The sequence below is a fragment of the Peromyscus eremicus genome, chromosome 11 (assembly GCF_949786415.1).
Source record: "Peromyscus eremicus chromosome 11, PerEre_H2_v1, whole genome shotgun sequence".
Classification (NCBI taxonomy): Eukaryota; Metazoa; Chordata; class Mammalia; order Rodentia; family Cricetidae; genus Peromyscus; species Peromyscus eremicus.
Window position 1 is genome coordinate 48,943,882 of NC_081427.1, and position 23,202 is coordinate 48,967,083.

The 23,202-nt window shown below is 39.6% G+C and overlaps 1 protein-coding gene across 7 annotated transcripts in view; it reads left to right on the forward strand.

Annotated features, from left to right (window-relative positions):
- The first annotated feature begins 225 nt into the window (after positions 1-225).
- Positions 226-23,202, forward strand: part of Erbin (erbb2 interacting protein) — a 108,838-nt gene continuing 85,861 nt past the window's right edge. For 5 of the 7 annotated variants that reach the window (XM_059276164.1, XM_059276165.1, XM_059276166.1 and 2 more), the window contains exon 1: positions 295-354. The gene's annotated coding sequence lies outside the window, so the exon portion shown is untranslated. Of the gene's footprint in view, positions 355-576; positions 953-23,202 lie in introns of those variants that run through there. The other 2 variants (XM_059276169.1, XM_059276163.1) reach the window with 2 other exon arrangements.

Genomic DNA, 23,202 nt, shown 5'->3' on the forward strand with positions numbered 1-23,202 from the left:
CGGTGTCACGAGTGAAAAGTTGGTTGCTTTTTTTTTTTTTTTTTTTTTTTTTTTTCCCCCCCTTCGCCGGAGGACCGAGAGTCCGGGCTGGGAAAGTCCTGACAACACAAGTGGCGAGCAGGAAGCCAGCCCGCACCCCAACCCCCCACCGGAGCCGCCGCACTGGTGCTGCTGCGGCTGCGGCTGCGGCTGCTGCTGCTGCTGCTGCTGCTGCGGGCTGCTGCTGCGGGAGGAGGCAGCGCCACATCCGCCTCGCCCTCCCCGGAGCCTCGGCGGGGCCCGGAGCCACTGAGGAAGGGCAGGAAATCATGTCAAGCCGAGCCTCGAGACGGCTGCCCTGAGACACCCCGAGAGGTAATTTTTTTTTTTTTTTTTTTTTTTTAATTTTATGAAAAGCGTCGAGCAGCCGCCAAGTTCGTGGGCCGGAAACGATACTTGGTGTCGGCTTCGCCTTGCCGGAGTTGCCTCACTTCTTTCTCTCCTGTCCGAGTGGCTTGTTGGTATTTTAGCAGCTGAATAGTAGAACTGATTTGTTTTGTTTTGTTTTGTTTTGTTTGCCCCGTCTACCGTCCGTCCAGATGCCTTTCTTCTTAAGATGGGATGGTAAGAATGCGGTGGGACGAAAAGTTTTCAGCCATCGGAAGAAAGAGTGCCTTTGTTTCCGCCAAGTCCAGAAGTTTTAGCGTTCCGGGACGTATACAGTGTATATTAAATTGCTGAGTCTGGCAACTTTTGTTTCGGAAGAAAGTTAAGTCTGGCCGCCCTGGAGAGATTGATTCGCTCCTCCGAGATGGCTGCCACATTTGTTTATGTTGGGGCCGATTGTTTTGGCTTTCGCGTTAATCCTACGTGGAGATCGTCGTGTTAGGACACTTGTGTTTCTTTGGACTTTAGAACCCATCTGTCTGCCATTCTTGGTTGGTTTTTCCGGACGGCTAAGGCACTAGTTGTCGTAAGTAATGTGCTCTTTTCAGTCCGGAGTCTACAGTGCTTGTTTGGTTGTTCGATTGGAGACCACGAGCTGCTAGATTTTTTCTTGAAACTGGTGTTCTAGGAAGCAGAATGAGGTCGTAAAGATTATGGATAAAGACAGAGGAGGATGTGGCTACAAAAACAAAGCAAAACCCCAAACACCTGCAAGTAGTTGATTGGTCAGGACCTGTATGCAGTTCCCACTAGGAACATGGTAAGGGAAGAGAGAGAAAACGCTTAAGGTTTTCAGGGGAGCCGCGTTGTGAGAAAAAGCGGCGCTGTTTTGCAGTCGTATGGCCCTCATATTTTCGTGTTGGCCCATCTGTTTTTGTTTGGTTCTGCCTAATAAGTGAATAGGTACGGACTGTGCGAGCAGGAATTCGTGAAGCATGGCAGACATTCCACCAGTCAGACTGAGGAACGCTTCTGAACCAATGGGGGTCGTCTTCACGGGGAAAATTAGCTTTGGTTGCTGTAAATCCGGCTGCCTTTCCTCCTAGTATTGCAGTTGCGTGCCTTTTGAAGTTTAGTTGTTCCACCCCCCGCCCCCCCCACAAGTGCTTTTGTGGTAAAGGGAGGTGACAGATAATACTGTATTTTAAAATAAATATTAATTATAGGTAGATGTAGCATAAGCTTAAATTGATGTTTAATCACATGCTACCAAAATAATTACCAGAAACCCAGGAAAAAGCGTTGACTTTCCTTAGTTGAAAGAGGAAAGGTAGATTTTAAAGATCAGGAGATCAAATTAGTTCACGGCTTGTTCTTGGCTGTTTCGCTTTTTATTAAATGCATTTCAAAAAGAGAATCATTCCAGTATTTATATTGTTTTGTTATTAGGGCCTGGTCTCTGGAGTTGTTTTCATTTTTATTTTATGGGTAAGACTTGTGAACCATCAAGTCATTCCTGTTAAAAGCTTGACTGCTTTATGAAGGAATTTAAAGTGCATAACTGGTGGACTTTATGATTTGGGGACATATAATTAGGCAGCAAAAGAGGTTATTCTTGAGCATATGAAAGAGGGGAACAAAATACATGACATTGAACTTGGGTTTCCTTTTATGGCTTCTGCTTGGCTTCAGAGCAGCAGCGCCTTAATAGAGCAAGTCTTGGAGAACAAACTGCAGAGATGACACTCTGGTAGTTTTGTGTGAAGTAGTATGGCTCTTGAAAATGCCTACTTAACACCCCCACCCTTCGAAGAAGTAGTTTTGTTTTTCTTTTTGGAGAGAGTAATATGTGTAGGTTTTGAAATGTTAAAATGAGGTGTTCCACCTCTGAACCTTTGTTCACCTTTGATTCCCCCTTTTCCTCAACAAGACATACATTCTGTAGTTTACTGAAAGTTAGGTAAATTTAGCACTAAATTAACTAATGACTTTTAGGTTCTATACTATTCTCAAACCAAATATTTTTGAAGTCTTGTTTAAAATGCAAAAAAAAAAAAAGGTTTGAAAAGAGATTTCTTTTTAAAAAGACAGTGATTTGAATTCTTTCTAAATGGTCTCAAATTTTACATATTTTCAGTGTTGTGCGAGGGAGGTTGTTGTCCCCCGTGTGTGTGGCCCCCCCTGCCCCCCCATTAAATTGTGAGATAAAACATTCAGAGTGTTTGCCTGTATGGCATAGAAAGGCTTGTTAATGAAGGTAATCTTGAACTTTCAACGCTCCACCTGATTCAGTATTATGATGCTTCCTTGCCATTTAAGAGCAAGCTATTTTTGAACTTCACATTCAAGAATGGAAACAGTTTTTATTGTGTACTGTTTATTAACCAAGTGATAACTGTAGAGGCATTTTACATGGTAGTAAATCTATGAAATTTAGTTGTTTTAGATGCTTTTTATATTTTTTATTTTTGGCTTTAAAAATACTTTATAGTGAACACTATCTGCCAAGGAGCATACTTTAAATTTTTAGAAAATTAGATACTTACTTGGGCATTTATTTGAAATAATTGTTTATTGATAATATGATTTTAGAGTTTAAGCTTCTTTTTGTTGTAGAACAGATTATTGCAATATTTACAAAATATTTAGGATTATACAAAATTCTAGTGATGTTGGAGAACACAAAATTTATTTATAATTGCTGTTTATTCAAAGTCTCTTTAAATACACCTACTTTGCTGCTTACATTTGAATCTTGACTCTTATTCATCCATTTGTGATGTTTTGTTTGTTGTTGAAACATCAACAACACAGGCTGGCTTTCTCTTTTCCTTTTATGACAGTAGTGTTACACTTCCGTAACTGTTCCTAGTAGATAGCTCTTGAGTGCACATTATTTGTTCTTGCCATAGAAAATGTATCTATGAATTATAGTCTGTAATATCTACTTTTGAGTTAGCTAGGGAAATTCCCCTTCACCTTATATTTCCTCTTCTCTCAGTACCTTTTGTCATTTACTCTTTATAATACTCCTATTTTTCAGTTATACATTTTATCTTTCCCCTCAGTGTTTGGTTTCCTAATTTTAAAACCTGCTATTATTCGACTTTTTCTTCTGATTTCTTTAATTTTTTTCAATTAATGTTACTTGTTTATCCTGTTTTTTCATGTTTGCCAATTATTTAGTTGGTTTTTTTTTCCTTGCCTTTCTTTCCCAAAGGTCCTTAGACCATGCATATCATTCCTCAAAGTGTTTGACACATGAAACAGAAAAACGGATTGGATCAGTCTTTTTAATTCTGACGTTTGCATTCCAGCTGAGTGTCCGTGGCAGTATTTGAATGTTAGTGTCCTCTTTTGTTTTCATACAGCTCCATCCGTTCTCTTGTTCTACCTCAGTGTCTGTGCAGTAGTCTTTCCAGGTTGTGTATATTCTTGTGTCTTGACGTGCTTTATAAATGATAGTGTGGAAGAGAATAGAAAATAACATCTAAAAATAAACTTAGTAAAATAAAGCTCTGCTCATATGGAATGTATCTATGATCTTAAGTATATATAGTGTGTTTTTAGAAAACAATAAAAATGACATTTGTATAATAAAAATAGGTATAATAAAAGCCTGTGAAGTTTATTCATAGGGACACCCTTACTCAGATTTTTGTGCATAGTAAGCTATTTCTTTTTGTTGTGGTAGGATTGAGAAAGGCACATTGACAGCACCATGAAATTATTACTAATGAGTATTACGATGAGAGAATGGGAAAATAGAAAGAAGATTGAATAACTTAGAAAGTACAGATATTCCTGTACTTAGGATGGGTTTGCATGCTGGACTGCTCATAGCTGGAGCTAATCACGAATGTATTCAGTACATCACACCTACCATGTATGATGGCTTAGCCTAGACTACCTTACCCATGCTCAGAACACCCATCCTTCAGTTGGGTAAAATCATCTAACACAAAGCTTAGTTTATAACAGTGTTTAGTTTCTTATGTAATTTATTGAGTACCTGTATCGTTATCCTCTAGTCTCATGGCCTTTTTTTGTGACTCCTGAGAAATGTCATAACCTTGGATTCCAGGTTGAAGTAGTTTCTGCTGAGTGTGTATCACTTTTATGTATTGTAAAGTGAAACAGCTATAAATTAAACCTTGTTATTTCAGAGACCAATTGTAGTCTGAACCACTTATTTTGGGACAGAATGCCTTCTTTACACTTCATTTGCAGGTTGGAGGAGTCACTGTTGTAATGTGGTATGATTATAAGAGATAGAAATAATCCTAAGTTTATACGGTGTTTTGATCTTAGAATTACCAATACTTCTATAAATTGAGAACTCCTAAGAGTTTGGGCTTGTGCCAGCTATTGATTACTATTCTGTTAGAAATTAAAACAAAATTTAAAAATAACAGTAAACTATTGCATGCTAACACTGTTTGAGCAAAAAGTGCAATTATTTTCCAAAACAAATACAGTTGTGACATGGTATCCATTGTTCCAGTTTTTTCCATAACTCTTTAGGTCCCTTATATAAAATGGCTTGGGAGTTGTATATAGTCTTAAGTATATCTGTTGAGACATGTTAAAGTAACTTCAGATGACTTGTAATACTAAATCCAGGGTAAATACTAAGTGAAAAATGTAAAGTATGGTTTAGGAAATAATGACAAGAAAGAAAAGACTGTATGTATTCAGTATGGATGCCATTTTCCCCAACGTGGTTGAAACTAGGGATTTGGAAGACCAACTAATAAAACTTTAAAAAGAGGGGTGTGCCGGGCGGTGGTGGCGCACGCCTTTAATCCCAGCACTCGGGAGGCAGAGCCAGGCGGATCTCTGTGAGTTCGAGGCCAGCCTGGACTACCAAGTGAGTTCCAGGAAAGGCGCAAAGCTACACAGAGAAACCCTGTCTCGAAAAACCAAAAATAAATAAATAAATAAATAAATAAATAAATAAATAAATAAATAAAAAGAGGGGTGTGTTTGCATTTTTGCAAATTACTTATGTTGAGTTTAATGGAAAGGAACTCAAATCTCATATATCAGTTTCTTCCATCTGCTGCAATATGTTGTTTTGATAGATATATATGAAGAAAATCCACCCCATAGAGTTGTTTCTAGAAAAGGGAGGACTCTAGATACTTAAGGGATGCTCTTTGAGTTATGGAAGAATCTTGAGGCTTAATCTTTCAGCTTGCTCCTTGGTTTTCAATTCTTTTTTTTTTTTTTTTTTTTTGAGCTGAGGACCGAACCCAGGGCCTTGTGCTTGCTAGGCAAGTGCTCTACCATTGAGCTAAATCCCTAACCCCCTTCAATTCTTAATTTATTTTTGCAGCACAGTTTTTAACACCTACTCCCCTCACCCCCAAAGAAGTTGGTTTTTATTTTTCAGCTGTATTTTGTTCTACATGTAATTTAGAATCTCTGAGATATTACTTAATTATTTTAATATTGATTTTTGTTTATTTGAAATTTGATGTTGTGTCTGGTAGATCTGTTATGCTTTTGGGTTTTATTCAAATAGTGTATTTTCTTTTTTGTAGTTGCTCAAGTTTTTATTAATGGCCTACCTTGTACCTTATTGGTCATTTAAGCATATTTTTCCCAGCCCAAGTGAATCCTTGTTGTTCTTGCTTTGGTAATTGCTTAGGAGAGGAGTGTTGTACTAACATAATTTCCAGCTTTAGGATATGTGTATGGATCTCTTGGCTTCTTGATACAGGTGTTTCCTGTCCTTCAGGAGATGCCTTCCAATTTCCAGAATCTTGTTGGCTTGTCAGTTTCCCCACAGTACAGATTGCTATATTGGAGCTTCAGCACATTCTACTATAGTTTGTCTACAAGCTGACTGACTGCTCAGACACCATTCTCCCGGTCCTTCTTGCTGACAAAACTCAGTATTTTGAAGATACATCTTATGTTTGTTTTCAGCGCCTGTCCCTTATATGTATAGTAATAGCTGTACTCGTTTATCCTTTTCTGTAAAAGGTTCAGGACTGAGTGAATGCCTGAACCACTGGTAGCCCCAAACCCTCTATGTAATTGTATGCCGTTTTTGTCCTAACTGAGCACCTGCCACATACTGTGGGTGTAACTTTTTTTAAAGTGGTAAATATTGGCTGTGAGGGTCTCTCCCTGCTAGGTACATAGTCGACCATGTATGTAACTGTAGCCGCAGCTCCAGTGGCTATAACCTATGCTGTTTTAGGTGGGATAGCAAACTAGTATAAATTTCTTTACAATTTCACAGACTGAAGGAAGAATCCTTGTTGATTTGGAGACAGGGTCTCATATAGTCTAGGCTGTGAACTCACTGTGTAGCTGAGGTTGGCCTTGAACTTCTGATCCTCCTGCCTCTACTCCTAAAGTGCTTGGGATTATAGGTATGTACCACACTACACCTGGCCAGAAGATGGACTGATTCTTAATGTGGATTTTTAGCAATTTCAGCATATTTTTTCTTTTATTATTGAGAACTTGTACCTTTTTACCAAAAAAGAAATGGCTTTTTGGCTTATTAGCCTAATTACTTTTTTTTTTTTTGGTTTTTCGAGACAGGGTTTCTCTGTGTAGCTTTGCGCCTTTCCTGGAACTCACTTGGTAGCCCAGGCCGGCCTCGAACTCACAGAGATCCGCCTGGCTCTGCCTCCCGAGTGCTGGGATTAAAGGCGTGTGCCACCACCGCCCGGCTCCTAATTACTTTTGAGTCCATTAAGTAAAATAAGCTTTACATGAAGGCAAGCCCTGAAATACCTCTACAGTGTAGTCGATAACCTAGATGGCTATTAAGTGACTGACAGGTAGGGAGTGTATACAGTCGGGATGCACTGGAAAGGGGTAGTGTGAGCTTTTACTTAGAATTGTTTATTTTTGGAGTTCCCTATCAAATAGTTTTAGACTAGAGCTGACTTGAGGTCCCTGAAACTGTGGTGTAGAACTGGGTAACCTGGACCCTCGTGGTGCACTTGATATCACCTCCCTCCCCAGTCCTTAGTAGTCACAGATTGCCTTGTAGATAGATATATACTCTTTCCAGGTTTGTAAAATGGCTGCAGACTTCGTGAAAGTTTTCCCTGTGTTTGAGGGTTTTGGGGTGTGTATGTGAAAGAGTCTTATGTAGTCCAGACTGACCTCAAACTCAGTCTGTAGCCAAAGATGACCCTGACCTCCGGATTGATCCTCCTATCTCCATCTCTTGAATGTCATGATTACAGGCACACGTGTCATTGTTTGCTAGCAGGGCTGCTTTTATGTGATGCTCGGGAACCAAATCCGGGGCTTTGAGCGTGTTCAGCAAATACTTTCATATAATACCTGAGTTAGATCCCCAGTCCTTGTCTTAATTTTTGAGGCAGTGGCAAGACATAAAAGTTGAATCCATTTGTTCTTTAACCTGTTTGAAAATAAATTGACCCTCTGATGCTCTATCACTCTGAAATACTTTCATGTTTATTTCTTATAAGGAAGAATATTTCACATGATCACATCATGTGACGATCATACTTAGAATTTAACACAAAAACTACCTTCTAAACCCTATCAGTTGTCTTTATGTGTTATAGTTGCTTGTCACTCTGCTTCTGCTACCTGGAACAATTTCTTTCAATTTGAAAACTACAGGCTTCATTATTTTGTAGAATATTCCTTCATTTTCAGTTGTCTGATATTTTTCATACTTAGCTTTTTTTTTTCCCCCCCAGACAGGGTTTCTCTGTGTAGCTTTGCGCCTTTCCTGGAACTCACTCTGTAGGCCAGGCTGGCCTCAAACTCACAGAGATCCGCCTGGCTCTGTCTCCCGAATGCTGGAATTAAAGGCGTGCATCACCACCGCCCGGCTCATACTTAGTTCTTATATTGGATTTCATAATTAGATTGTTATGATTAGCTCTTCAGCATCCTTATCAGAGATTTACACTCTCCTGTGTTCTCACAGCATCAGGTACCAGGCAATTTTAGTTTGTCCGCTACTGATACTCCCTTTAAGTGACAAAGGTTGTGACTGCTAGACTTTTTTCAAGGTTTCTTACCCTACTTATAGCTAGTAATTTGAAGATAGGTGTTTTGAAACATTAAATATTTTTTCTTCATTAGATTTTTAATTCACTTACATCTGAGTAGGCTCGTGGTTTCCTGTTATATCCACAGGGCTATAATTCATTTTCATTAATTTTGATGTTCATTATTTTTAATGTAGGACTGGTGATTGAGCATAGTAGGCTAGTCCACTCCCACGGAGCTGTGCTGCCAGCCCACGTTGTTACTGATTCGGCTAGTAAGAACTTCTTCCAGTTGGCTTATTTTTTTAATTCATTAATTTAGAGTGCAGTTATGCTTTTTAGATATTCTAAACCGATCTGCTACTTCCTTGGTTGTTAAAGATTTATCCATCTGTGTATGTGGGAGTATGCACATACCTGTGCAGATGCAGAGGCCAGAAGGTATCATTGTTTGGTGTCCTGCTCTTTCATCCTCCACTCATTCCTTTGAGGCAGGGTTTCTCCCTGAACCTGAAGCTTATGTCTTTTTTTTTTTTTTCCCCTTCTAGGCTGGAATCCAGCAAGCCTTAGCAAGCCTCCTATCTCTGCCTGCCCTAGGATGGGCTCACAGGCTTGTGCAGGAGATCTGACATGTTCTGTGGGTACTGGGATCTGAACTCCAGTCCTCATGATTTGTGTTGCAAGTGCTTTTAATCCTTAAGACATCTCTCCAGACTCTCGTTGGCTATTTTAAGAGGAAAGTGGTACTTAGGAACCAGTGTCTGGGTACTTGTATTTATTACTCTTAGGGTGCTGCTGCCCCAAGCCTTCCAGTGTATAGAGCAAGGGAATCTTTCTTATGAACACATATTTATTTGTATTTGTATCTATGTGAGAAGACCATGAGTTTACAATAACACTAGTTCTAATCTACACAAACAGACTTTTCAATTATTTAAATTTTCTTTTGCTTTACTGGGGATCAGACTTGGGCCTCTACCTGTATCTCTAGTTCTCTTTTTGCTTTGTATTTCAAAAAATGTTTTACTAAGTTGCCTAGGCTAGTCTTGAACTCACTGTGTAGCAGTATTTCCGCCTCAGCTTCCTCCATGTCCCCCCTACTCAGCAGTGAATTACAGACCTCTGTATCACTAGGCCCTTCTTATTCTTGTCTGTCTGTCTGTCTTTGTCCAGGAGTATTTATAACCTCTGACAGTAGAAAGTAGTTTCTCTCTCTCTCTCTCTCTCTGTCTCTCTCTCTCTCTGTCTCTCTCTCTCTCTCTCTCTCTCTCTCTCTCTCTCTCTCTGTGTGTGTGTGTGTGTGTGTGTGTGTTGGGGGAGGAGAATGAATTAAGGCAAATCGTTTTAAAGTGACACTCTGAACTTGAAGTCCCTATAAGCCTTGTGCATGCTTGTACAGGCTAAGTGATCTTTCTAAGCTGTATCCAGCCTGAATTCAGTACTCTTAACTGTTGCCCTTTGACTAGTTTCTTGTAGAGATAATTGTTATATTCTCTGTAAATGCGGTGATTTTGATACATCTATGCTTTTTTTGGGGGGGGGTATTAATTGGGCATGTGAGTTGTGTTTGGCGAAGCCAGAGCAGGAAGTCCAGTGTCTATTGATCTCTACCTTATTGACTTGAGATGGGGTCTCTTAATGAGCTGGAAACCCACCTTCTTGAATAGACTGGCTGTCAGGGAGCTTGTAGCATCTGGCTGGCTCCACCCCAGTGCTGGGATATGAACACACATGCTTGCAGAGCAAGTGCTTTTTATCCTGGAGCCTTTTCCTAGACCCTGTTGTACCTGTTGAAATCCTAGTGTTTTATGTCATCCCAAAGTTTGGAGCATACCTGATACTGATACCCTTGGCTCTGAAACCATAGGTCAGTTCTAAACTTTGGAATGGAGGTGTTTACATTGGGATCCATATGAAAAACTTGTAATGTAAAAAGGAGTCTTTTTTGTCACACTGTCATCTACCCCAGAATTAATAGATTGGCCTTTCCTATCCTTGGAGATTTTGGACATGGTTTGAGGGACATACCAAGATAGCCTTATGTGAGTAGATCTGCTTTTAGACTTGAAGGAAAGGCCCACCAAGCATCCTGAAAGTATCTCATGGACTCTTTAGGTGCCCTGTGATCTCTGGGGACTTAATGAAATGTGGTTTATTGTTTTGGTGTACTATGTGTTAGGAGGGGACTATACATAGTAGATACTGTTTGATATGTCATAGGTAAGAGAAAGCCGTTTCTAAACCAGAGTCCATACTAGTCATCTTTTCTTTTTTTAAAGGCAAAGAGCAAACAAGCAAACTTTGTTCTCTCTCTCTCTCTCTCTCTCTCTCTCTCTCTCTCTCTCTCTCTCATTTTTACTATTAGTATGTGTGTATGTGAGAGAGGGAGAGGGAGAGAGCGTGCGCGCATGTGAAGGGCAGAGGACCACTTGTGGGACTTATTTCTCTCCTTCTACCATGTGGGCTCTGACTTTCCGTCAAGTGCTGCCTGCTGAGCCTATTAACCCACCCTTTAGCAGTCATCTGTAGTCATAGTCTTTACCATTGTTCTTAGTTATTGAAATCGTTTCTAGTTTTACCAATTTTGCCTTTTTGTGTGTGTGGGGGGGGGAGGGGGGAGATTTTTTTTTTTTCAAGGTAGGCTTTTTTCTGTGTAGCACTGGCTGTCCTATATTCAAGGCATGCACTTTATCAACTGGGCTATATATCTGCAAACCCCCACAGGAAGATTTTATTGCTGCCTGGGGGCTTCCATTGACCTGTTTGACACTTGATTTCTCTAGCATCATCAGCTATGAAAATAAGCAAAAGGAAACTTACTAAACTCTGATATTTATAGAGAAACAAAGATCCTTGGGGTGATTCTTTCTTTTTTTTTCTTTTTCTTTTTTGAGATAGGGTTTCTCTGTATAGCTTTGGTGCCTGTCCTGGATCTCACTTGGTAGCCCAGGCTAGCCTCGAACTCACAGAGATCCGCCTGCCTCTGCCTCCTGAGTGCTGGGATTAAAGGCGTGCGCCGCCGCCGCCGCCGCCGCCGCCGCCACCACCACCGCCACCACCACTACTTGGCTAGGTTGATTCTTTCAATAAGAGTTGGTTCCTTCTGTCTCTGTATTTGAAGAAATCTTCAGTCATCTGAGAAGGACTTCTTGAACATTGTTTCTGTACTGACTCTTTTTCTCTAAAAAAAAAAAAAACACTGCCTATAAACATTTTCCTTGAACTCCTGGTTTTTTTGATGAACAAAAAAGGAAGCTGTCAGCTCAGTAGAGGAAGCAAAGTTCTGGGGATAATTTAGTTTATCAGTAATATTAAGTAAGATTGGAAATATAAATCCAGTTTTCCCAACTCCGTTGCTTTCACCCTTATATTAATATTTCTTTAGAATAGTACTGTTTCCTAAAGATTTAAATTAGTATTAGAGAGAAAATGACTTATGTTCACATAAGTCAGGGAATTCTAGATAATATACTTTTTTTGACAAATGTCAATTTGTCGTAGATGATAGTTTTTAAATTTTAGAAATAACTGGAACACAGTTCAATTTTACAAGAAATGTTAGTATTAACATTTGAGCCAGTAAGTTCCCTAGAGAAGTTTATCTTAAAGCAGTATGTAGTTCTGCAATAATGATTTCAGATTTTTGTTTTTCCAAATACACATAAGCTCTCTGTGTAGTTTCAGGTTTGCAAAAAAATTGCCATAAGATGAAGTACCATGCTGTCTTTCCATTTCCCATGTTATTAGCATCTTGTGTTCATGTGGCACATTCCTTGCAATTGATGAGCTAATACTGATACATTATTACTAACCAGAGTTCATTGTTTATTGTAAACTTTGTGTGCTATACTGTGGTTTTTTGACAAATATATAATGACTTTTACTATCATTATTGTTAAGAGTAGCAATAATATATTCAGTGATGTGGCTTAGATGAAAGGATGGCAGCATTGATATTAGGGATGGCCATGAGGAATGGTAATACTTGGTTACAAGACAGTTACTTTACCTGAGATCCAGTTGTATTTTACTGACTCATATATGAATAATGTATTACCATTGTGAAAGTAACTTGTAGTTTTGAAGAAATAAAATAATAAACATTTGGTAATTTGTATCTGGAAAGTTGAAATTAAACATTAGCTTGTTTTATTTCTGAGAAGTAGGAAAATGATTCCAGATCAAGCGAAAGATCCATTTAAAAACAATTTGTCAATTAATCATTGACATAGTCTCACTAAGTAGCTGAAGGTGGACTCATGATCCTGAGTGCTGAGATTTTAGGCTTATGGTCCTATGTACCGCTGTGAAAGCTCAGTTTGTTTATCTACAACTGTCAACTTCTAGGTAATTTCTACTTGGTTCAACTCAAGTACTATACTTGTCACTGACACATCTTCCCAATGCTTACAGAGCGCCCCGCTCCCTGGGATTTTCCTCTTTAGTTTTCTTACACATGAAATTTACTTTGATCTTCCCCCTCCCCCAAAGATAGAAAGGAAAATTGATTCAAGCAATAGTGCAGATTAGAAAGGGATACATTGTCAAGATTGACAGCGGGCCACGTGAGTGAAGGGCTGATGTTGGGGCTTTTTGAGAAAGTCTGAGATAGCTGAGGCTGTCTTTGGACCTGCGTATCTGAGGGCTGACTTTGAATTTCTGGTCTTCTGGCCTCCACCTCTCAAGTGCTGGGATTACAGGCATTCAGCACCATTCCTGGCTCCATCATTTTAGAGTGTACAGTTTAGCCTTACATAATACTGTTGTATGCATTTCTCCATTCACCAATCTCAGATATTCTTGGTCTTACGAAAGTGAAACCTCTTATTAAAAGTAACTATGCTCCCTCAGTCCCTGATAACTACCATTTTACTTTATGTCTGTATTATTTTTGATTATGTGATAGGTATTTTAGTATAATGTCCTTAAGGTTTATCTACAATATACTTGCTACTAGAATTTCCTTGACCACGAACGACCAAGGCAGTTTATAGAAGAAAGAGTTTATTCAGGCTTAAGGTCTGTGCTGGTTAGTTGTTGTTAGTTGTTGTCACCTTGACACAAGCTAGGGTCCCTTGGGAAGAGGAAAGCTCAGTTAAGAATATGCACCATCAGATTGCCTGTAGGCAAGTCTGTGGGTACATTTCTTGAGTAAAGATTGATGTTGGAGGGTCCAGCATACTGAGGGTAGTGCCACCCTTGGGCAGGTGGTTCTGGGTTATATAAAAAAGCAAACTGAGCAAGGCAGGAAGCAGCGTTCCTCAATGGCCATGGCAATTAGAGAAATACAAATAAAAGAACTTAAATTTCATCTTACCCAAGTCAGAACAGCTACGATTAAAAAAAAAAAAATCAACTAATGTGGGCAAGGGTTGGTGAAAGGGGAACCCTCATTCACTGTCAATGGAATTGCAAACTGGTGCTGCCAGTTTGAAAATCAAGTATGGAGAATTCTCAAAAAGCTAAAAATAAATTTACCATATAGCCCAACTATACCGCTGCTTGCCGTATGCCCAGAGGACTCCATAACCTACTCCATAATACTTGCTCAGCCATGTTCATTGTCACTCTATTCACAATAGCTAGGAAATGGAAACAATCTATGTCTGTCAACTAACGAATAGATAAAAATGTGATACATATACGCGATGGGATACGACTCAGCTGTAAAAAATGAAATCATGGAATTTACATGTAAATAGGTGGAACTAGAAATATTACATTGAGTGAGGTAACCCAGGCCCAGAAAGGCAAATGCTACATGTTCTCTCATCTCTAGTCCTTAGCTCCAAACTTTCAGATGTGAATACAGAACCTGGAGTAACCACAGAAACCAGGAAAGTCAAAAGAGCTCATGGGAGATAATGGGTGGTGCTAGAGGGGGGAATAGAAAGACACAAATTATATGAAGGAGGAAATGAGAAAACAGGACGGGGGAGGCATTAGGAAGGAGAAGGGAGGGAGGTCAATACGGAAGGAAAAAGGGGGAGGAGAAACGAACAGCACTAAGGATGTTTGAAAAAGACATAAGTAATCATACCTATACTTACTTAATATTCCATATGTGTCTTAAATGAAGTTATGCCATTGGGCTGACAGTGCTCCCTCCCAGAACCATAAATATCTAACAAAACAAACCCCAGTACCAGGCATCAGAAACCTGATGGTGGTTTGAATGAGAATGCACGCCCCCCCCCCCCATCTTGGGCATGTGAACACTTGGTCCCCAGTTGGTGGCGCTGTTGGGGAGGCAGTGTATCACTGGGGATAAACTTTGAGATCACTTGTAGTTCACCCATTGAGTGGTGTTGTGGTTGAGGATGTGAGCGCCCAGTTTTCTACCCCGGCACCATGCCTGCTGGTTGTTGCCTTCTGCCACGAGGGATTCGATCCCTCTGGAGCCATCCATGGCTTGTTCGCTATCTATCACTGTGAGAAAACATTGTGGCCAAAAGCAACTTGGGAAGTAAAGGGTTTATTTCGGTTTACAGTTGTAGTTCATTGTGAAGGGAAGTCAGATCAGGAACTCATGGTAGAAACTTGGAGACAAGAACTAAAGAAGTTTTGCAGTGAGATCCTGTGTACTTTTTACTCAGTTTACCTTGGTGGTATACTATATTGTAGAATTACAGTTCCATGGCAGCATTTAGTTTTCAATGGCTGCACAGAGAAACCCTGTCTTGAAACACACACACACACACACACACACACACACACACACACACACACACACACACACACGGGAGACAGAGCCAGGTGGATCTCCGTGAGTTTGAGGCCAGCCTGGGCTACAGAGTGAGTTCCAGGAAAGGTGCAAAGCTACACAGAGAAACCCTGTGGTGGTGGTGGGGGGTTTGTTTGATCTATATAATGTTACTAAGTCCTGAGTTCTTTTTTTTTTTTCTTCCCCTTTTGAAACAGGCTGTCCATGTAGTCCAAGCTTTCCACCAGTTTGCTGAGACAGGGTCTCTTGCTGGGACCTGTGGCTCTTTGATATGGCTAAACTGGCTGGCCAACAAGCTCCAGGGATCCCCCTGTCTACTTCCCCATGGCTGAGGATATGCGCTTCACTGACTGAACTATTTGCTCAGCCTTTCTAGTTAAATATTGTTATTATTTTTCATGTCTGTGTGTGGTTGTATTTTTCGTGTATGTTTGTGTACCATTGAGTATATGTGAGGGTCAAAGGACAATCCATGAGAGTTGGGTTCTCTGCTTTGATCATGTGGGTTTTGTGGATTGAACTCAGTCCGCTGACTTGGCCTCAAGTACCTGTACCTGCTGAGCCATTTCACCAGCTTAGTAAGTAGAGATTTCATCATGGTTGTGTGACATGCATATGCTGTTCATGCCTTGTGATAATTCTCCTATGTTATAAATTTTGGATGACATAGCACCATAGATGTAATTTGTAATTGTGAATCTGCATTTCTTTATATCTTTTCTACTTCCGTGTATCCTGTCACTTGGATTTCAGCATTCAAAACCATGAGATTAGCCATGTGTGGTGGTACATTCCTACAATCTCAACATTCAAGAGGCTGAGACAGGAATACTCCAAGTTTGAGACTATCTGGACTACATAGTGAGAATTTCTGTCCGTCTGCTTCTCAGCTACATTGTGGGTCTCTCCTGTCTCTATCTCTGTCTCTGTGTGTCTGTCAGTCACACACACACACACACACACACACACACACACACACACACAGAGTGCACATGCCAGACAAACCTACCTTGGAGCTAAGTAAACCACTTTTCATTAAAAAGTACCAATTTTAGACATTTTATAGCAGTGGAAAATCGACTAATATACTTTATTTATTTGAAATGAAAATCCTAGGTAGTTTAATCTTCCAAACTACATCCAAGGTTTAAAAGGGGAAGGGTAACCTATTTTTCTACTAACTAGAACATAGAATAGACAACAGTACTATTGTTATAACCATATACTTTGCCATGATCACATTTAGAAAATGTCATTAAGTTTTTCTGGGAAGTGGGATGGGGTGGGGGTGTCTAGACATGGTTTTTCTGGTAGCCCTGGCTGTCTCGAAACTCACTCTGTAGACCAGCCTGGCCTCGAACTCAGAGATCCCAGAGATCTACCTGCCTCTGCCTCCCAAGTTCTGGGATAGAAGGCATGTGCCAGTCACCTCCCAGCTGTCATGAAGTAGTTTAAAGGTGCATGTTAGTATTCTGTAGAGAACTTGAAAAAATTGATGCCCACTCCTTCTAAAATTAAATAGATACCTACAGCAGTTCCAGTCCCATCTGCCCAAGAGAACTGAAAACATGCAGTTAAAATATGTTGGGAGTAGCTATATAGTCCCTGAGTGACTGAATTCAAATGTTTAATTAAAAGATGGATAAACAAATTGGAGGAGATGACACTCTGCAGTTAGAAAGAGCTAATTATTGACTAAACACAGCTGACTCTCAAAAACATTGTATAATGAAAGAAGCCAGACACAGGAGTATGTGTTATATGATTCTATTCATTATGAAATGTTAAAACCCATCTCTAATGTTAGATGTGAAGAGTGATCGCCTCTGGATAGTAGGGGTGTTAACTGGATGGAGGGAATTTTTGGGGTAATGAAAATGTCCTGAAACCCCAATATAATTGTTCATTTCATTGTATAGAAACTTTGCCAAAAAAATGGCAGGTGAAATGACTCAGTAGGTAAGGCATTTGCCGGCAAGCCTGACAACATGAGTTTTATCTCTGCAGGTTTTCCTTTGACCTCTGTGTGTCATGGCATGTGTTCTTCCACCAGTTAATGAATGAATATAGTAAGAATTACAAAGAAACAAAAATGTGCACATCTAGATCCTACATGCCAGAGATTCTAATGTAATTTGTTTAGGGTGATGGCGTGAGCATTAGATTCTAAATTATAATCATAATTAAGAACTTTGAGTTCAGCTGGCACATGCTGAACATTAATCCCAGCACTCGGGAGGCAGAAGCAGAAGGCTCTCTGAACTGGAGGTCAGCCTGTGTGGGTTTTTTTTTTTTCTAATACTCTTTACTCTTTTGGCTCGTTCTTCTTTGGGGAGGCGGGGCTCGCCACCAAACTTCCAAATAAATCACATGGAGGCTTATTCTTTCTTATGAATGCCCAGCCTTATCTTGGCTTCAGTTGTCCCCTCTATATTTTGCCTCTGGACTTTACCTTTCTCTATTGTATATGTCTTTCTTTACCTCTTACTCCGTGGCTGGCTGTGTAGTTGGGTGGCTGGCTCCTGGTGTCCTCCTCTCCTTCTCCTTCTGTCCCTCCATCTTCTCCTGTTTGTTCTCTCTGCCCACCAGCCCCACCTATTTCTCTCTCCTGCCTTGCTATGGGCCATACAGTTCTTTATTAGACCATCAGGTGTTTTACACAGGCAAAGTAACACAGCTTCACAGAGTTAAACAAATGCAACATAAAAGAATACAACACATCTTTGCACCATTAAACAAATATTCCACAACATAAACAAATGTAACACATCTTTAATATTCTACAGAGAGCCTGATCTACAGAGCGAGTTCAGGACAGCCAGGGCCACACAGAGAAACTCCGTTGAGTTCAATTTTAGCAATCATTGGTTACAGATAACTTGCCTTTAGATGTAGTCCTATCACGAATGCACTTGTTACATATGTAGATTGACACAGGTATGTTATATTGTCAACTAAACTACAGTTAGAAGAGACATTGCTGTTTGTAATAAGATTTGATGACAAATTTTGATAAATTTTAAATAAATCTTAATATTCTCTTAATTTCCTGGCTATTTACACCTTATTAAAATACTGTGCAAAAAGCAAAACAATCTACCCACTCCAAATACAAACACTGTATTGACTCCTTCATTACAGGACACCAGTCATCCCTGGCCTCTGACTAATCCATTGACTATCATGTCTGTGAGAACCACTGACAGATGTGGTGTTTTACTGTGTCAGTTTCTTATTCTGTAAGGAATTGTACTTTTCCATGTGAGTCAGATAATGTGTAAAGATGAGTTTTAGGTATCTTTGTTGGGGAAGGCACTTTAAAACTTTTAAAATTTTGTGTGTGTGTGTGTGTGTCTGTGTGTGTGTCTGTGTCTGTGTCTGTGTAGAGCAGTGTTATTTTCCTAATACTGTGACCCTTTAATACAGTTCTGCATGTTGTGGTGACCCCCAACCATAAAATTATTTTCATTGCTACTTCATAACTGTAATTTTACTACTGTTATGAACCATAATGTAAATATCTGTGTGTTCTGCTGGTCTTAGGCGACCCCTATGAAAGGGTTGTTCGACCCCAAAGGATCGAGAACCACTGGTATAGAGGTCAGTGCACATGTGAGTGTAGGTGCCCCCAGAGTGCAGAAGGAGGGGGTCAGATTCCTTGGAGCTGGAGTTGTGGGCCACCAGATGACAGTGCTGAGAACTAAAATCTGGTCCTTTGAAGACCAGCAATTGCTCTTTGACCTCTGAGCCAAGGTGTACATGTCAATATTAAGAACAACCAACCAATTTGGTATCAGGAGTGGTAATGCAGATGAGTGGTAAGGTCTATTGAGTGTCAATGTTTTATTGTGTTGCAAAAAGTTATGATCTAGCATTTGACTAGAAAAGACTTGTAAAAGACAGCTTATAAGTTACCCATATTTAAAGTAATACCTCAGTGAAATGCTAGAGTAATTACTAAAGTTCTGAGACAAGTCACTTTTTTATTTTAAAGTCCTGTGGATGGAAGAACAGTTATTTTGTAATGTATAGTATACCAAAATGATAATGAAGAAACAACTGATTTTTCCATTTGAGTGAAAAATCGGTGACTTCCTCACTTGTCTCTATTTGGATAAAATTTGATTAGAGCATAGATCCTGTTTTCTGAGTTAATTACTACTTGGAGAATTTTACTGGGAGAGTGGAGAAATTAAGCTACTAGAAAAAATGTCATGCCCACCTGTAAAGCTTCAGAGTTTAAAATACAGTTTATAGATGTATTTGTGTGTTTCCATTGTAGGCAATTTGTTTGTGGACAACTTACTGCAGAGAGTAGAACTTCAGCAATATGACAGAGGAAAGACACTTGTTTACTTGATTCTGCTTAAGCTTCCATAACGTTAATGTAGCACAATACATGAAGTTATATCTATATGCCAACATTTTATAAATGAAATGTTTCTTACTCATAGTTTTAGATTTAATACTATTAATTATCCCCCCCCCATTAGCTGACTTAACTACGGGTTCCTGCATTCTACTCCAGACTATTAATCTCTATTTTAGTAATTGTCATCAAATTTTATAATTTTCTTAAAAAACAATACTGAGATTAAGAATGTAGCTTGAGTTTCTCTCCGGGTCCCGCCAATCCCCTGCAGTTCTGTAGCCCACTTATAAAATAAGCACACAGATGCTTATATTATTTAAACTGTTTGGCCTAATGGCTCAGGCTTCTTGCTAACTTTTTATATCTTAAATTAACCCATTTTTATAAATCTATACTTTGTCACGTGGCTCGTGGCTTACCAGTATCTTACGTATTGGTATTCATGGCGGAGGCTGGCAGTGTCTCTCTGCCTCAGCCTTTTATTTCCTAGAATTTCAGTGTTTTATTCATTCATTCATTTATTTATTTATTTATTTATTTATTTATATTTTAAGGTTTATTTATTTATTAATTATGTATGCAGTGTTCTGCCTGCATGACAGAAGAGGGTGCCAGATTTCATTACAGATGGTTGTAAGCCACCATGTGGTTGCTGGGAATTGAACTCAGGACCTCTGGAAGAACAGCCAGTGCTCTTAACCGCTGAGCCATCTCTCTAGCCCCAGTGTTTTATTTATTAACCAATCAGAGCAACACATTTAACATACAGAACATCCCACAGCATAAGAAGATAATACTGAATTGGCAAAATTACTACTACTTGACTCTTAAGAGATCTCTTATTTGCTACATTGTAGCTATAGAATTTCTCTCCAGCTCCCACCAAGTCCCGCCAGTCCCGGAGCCCACTTATAAAGTAAACACACAGACTCTTACATTATTTAAACTGCTTGGCCATTAGCTCAGGCCTGTCATTGTCTAGCTCTTACTCTTATATTTAGCCCATTTCTATTAGTCTATACTTTGCCACGTAGCTCGTGGCTTATCGGTAACATCTTCCTTGTCCTGGCGGAAGCTCCAGGCAAACTCCCCTTCCCTTCCTGTTTCCTCAATTCTCCTCTCTGTTAATCCCGCCTATACTTCCTGTCTGGCTATTGGCCAATACAGAGCAATATCCACAGCACTACATTACTATTTAATTTAATCTATCTTTTTTGAAAGAGTTCTGCCAGAAATGCAAATCATTTATAAATAAAATATATCTGCTTTGAAATTTTGTTACTAAATGCAATTTAACATAAATATTATTCACCTGTAAAGTAGCATAATATTTCTTTTTTTTTTTTTTTTTTTGGTTTTTCGAGACAGGGTTTCTCTGTGTAGCTTTGCGCCTCTCCTGGAACTCACTTGGTAGCCCAGGCTGGCCTCGAACTCACAGAGATCCGCCTGGCTCTGCCTCCCGAGTGCTGGGATTAAAGGTGTGCGCCACCACTGCCCGGCTATTTCTTTTTTAAAAAGAATTTCATGCAAAGATATTTTTAAAGCTTTTGATTAAACTGTAGAAATGGTAGCAACTTCCATTTACTCAATTGAGTCACACTTCTGAGATGCCTATGTTAATATTACTCAGTTAATAAAGTTTTTTAGTAATGGCAATCAATGTATATAAAAAACTATTTCAGGGCCGGTGAGATGGCTTAGCAGACAAAAGCACTTGCTATGCAAACTTGGAACCCCTGGTGAAAGAGAGAACAGCTCTTGAAAGTTAATCTCTGACCTCCACTGTGTGCCATTGCATGTACTGCACACACACGGGAGTGGGGAGATCAAATGGGGCCTATTTTAGAAGATTGTAAAAATACAATTTATTTCAGTAAAGGACACCCTAAAACAGTTCTTTTTGTTTTTGAACATGCATGTGGTGTATATGTGTGTCCAGGTGTGTACCCTTTCATGTATAGGTGAAGGCAGAAGTTGGTTTAGATATCTTCCTCTGTTCTCCATTTTATTTTTAAACATTTAATGTCTTCTGTCACTCTCTGCCTGTTCCTTTGGAGCAGGGTATTTCCCTGAACCCGGAGCTCATGTTTTCTAGGCTAAAATGGAAGCCCCAAAGCCACAGTAATTCTCCTGTTTGTGTTCTGCACCCCTTGAGCTGGAGTTACAGGCATTCAGGGAACACCCCACTTGATACCTAGGTGCTAGGATCTAAGCTCTGGTTCTCATGATTGCACAGCTCTCTAACTCCTTTCCTGATTTTTTCATGTTTATTTATGTGGAATGTGTGCATCTATGTGCATTCATATGTATGTGGGTGCACATAGGTGCATGTGCGTGGAGAGGCCCAAGGTTGATATCTGTAATTTTAACTTGATCATTTCCCACCTTATTCATTGAGCTGAACAATAAGGCGTGTAGATAGCCAGCTAGCTCCAGGGTCTCCTCTTTGTACTTTCTGAGCACTGAAATTAAAAGCTGGCTGCTACACCCACTTGACATTTACATGGGTTCTGGTACAAAGCTTAGGGTGTTGAGACCTTTAGTGTGGATGGAAGGATAGAGACGGTGGTTTACAAAATAATTGAGGATACTTACATAGATTTTTTCATATATTTGAGTTTTTATTTTTTCTAAATTTTAAGTTCAGAAGCTTTGGTATAAAGCTATCAATGTGACTGACCCTTTATATGAAATAAGCAGAAACTAGAAAAATGGGATTGTATGAAGGATGTAATTGGTCTTGTGGATGCTCGAGGCCTAGAAGGGGGTTAGTTTCGGGAAGAAATTAAAACAAATAATTAGAAAGTGTTCAGGAATTCAGGTGCATCTCTGTCTGATACTTTTCTTCAATGAGAGTGTTCTGATTCTTTGCAGCTCCTTCCATGGGAACTGTGTTTTGGTCTTAACATATTATGGAGAGAGAAGATGGTGGGTTTGCTTCTGGTCTGCACACTGTTACTGCTACCTGGTTGGTTCTACAGTGGATATGGGAAACACCCTTTCAATGGGAGAACAGCCTTGAAAGCAGGGCTGATCTATTGGGCAGGCTGCTTGTTACACATATCTACTTCCCAAGCCACATACTCTGCCTTACTATTTGCACAGAGGCATAAAATGGGTTTGTGGTGACTATTTTTAGAGAAAGGTGAAGTCACTGGAGTGAGAAGCTGTTCTAAAGAGGTCTGATGTGTTTTCTTGAACACAGCCTGATGTTTCCAGGGTTTATCCCTGCTGTATCATATGCCAGTTACAATATCTTTTTCTAAAATAGCTAACTGATACTCCACTGTATGGACATGACATTTTGTTTAATCTGTTAATTGGTAAGTCTTTGGACTGCTTCAACATTTTGCTCACTGAATAATGCTGCTATAGGTTTTTGTTTTTTAGAGTATTTGTTTTTAGCCCTTTTGTTTCATATCTAGCAGTGAATTTGTTAAATTGTTGTCATATAATAACTGTGTTTTTGGTTTTTTGAAAGAGGATCTCTACATAACCCTGGTTGTCCTGGAACTCACTCTGTAGACCAAGCTGACCTAGAATTCAAAGAGATCCACCAGCCTCTGCCTCCCAAGTATTGGGAATAAGGGTGTGTGCCACCATGCTCGATAGTAACTGTGTTTAACGTTGTGGATCTGCTAATCTGTTTTCAAAGTGGCTGTACCATTTTTATGTCACCATCAGTAAAGTACAAGAGTTCTAGTTTCTCCACATCCTCCTTGGCATTTATTTCTGTCTTG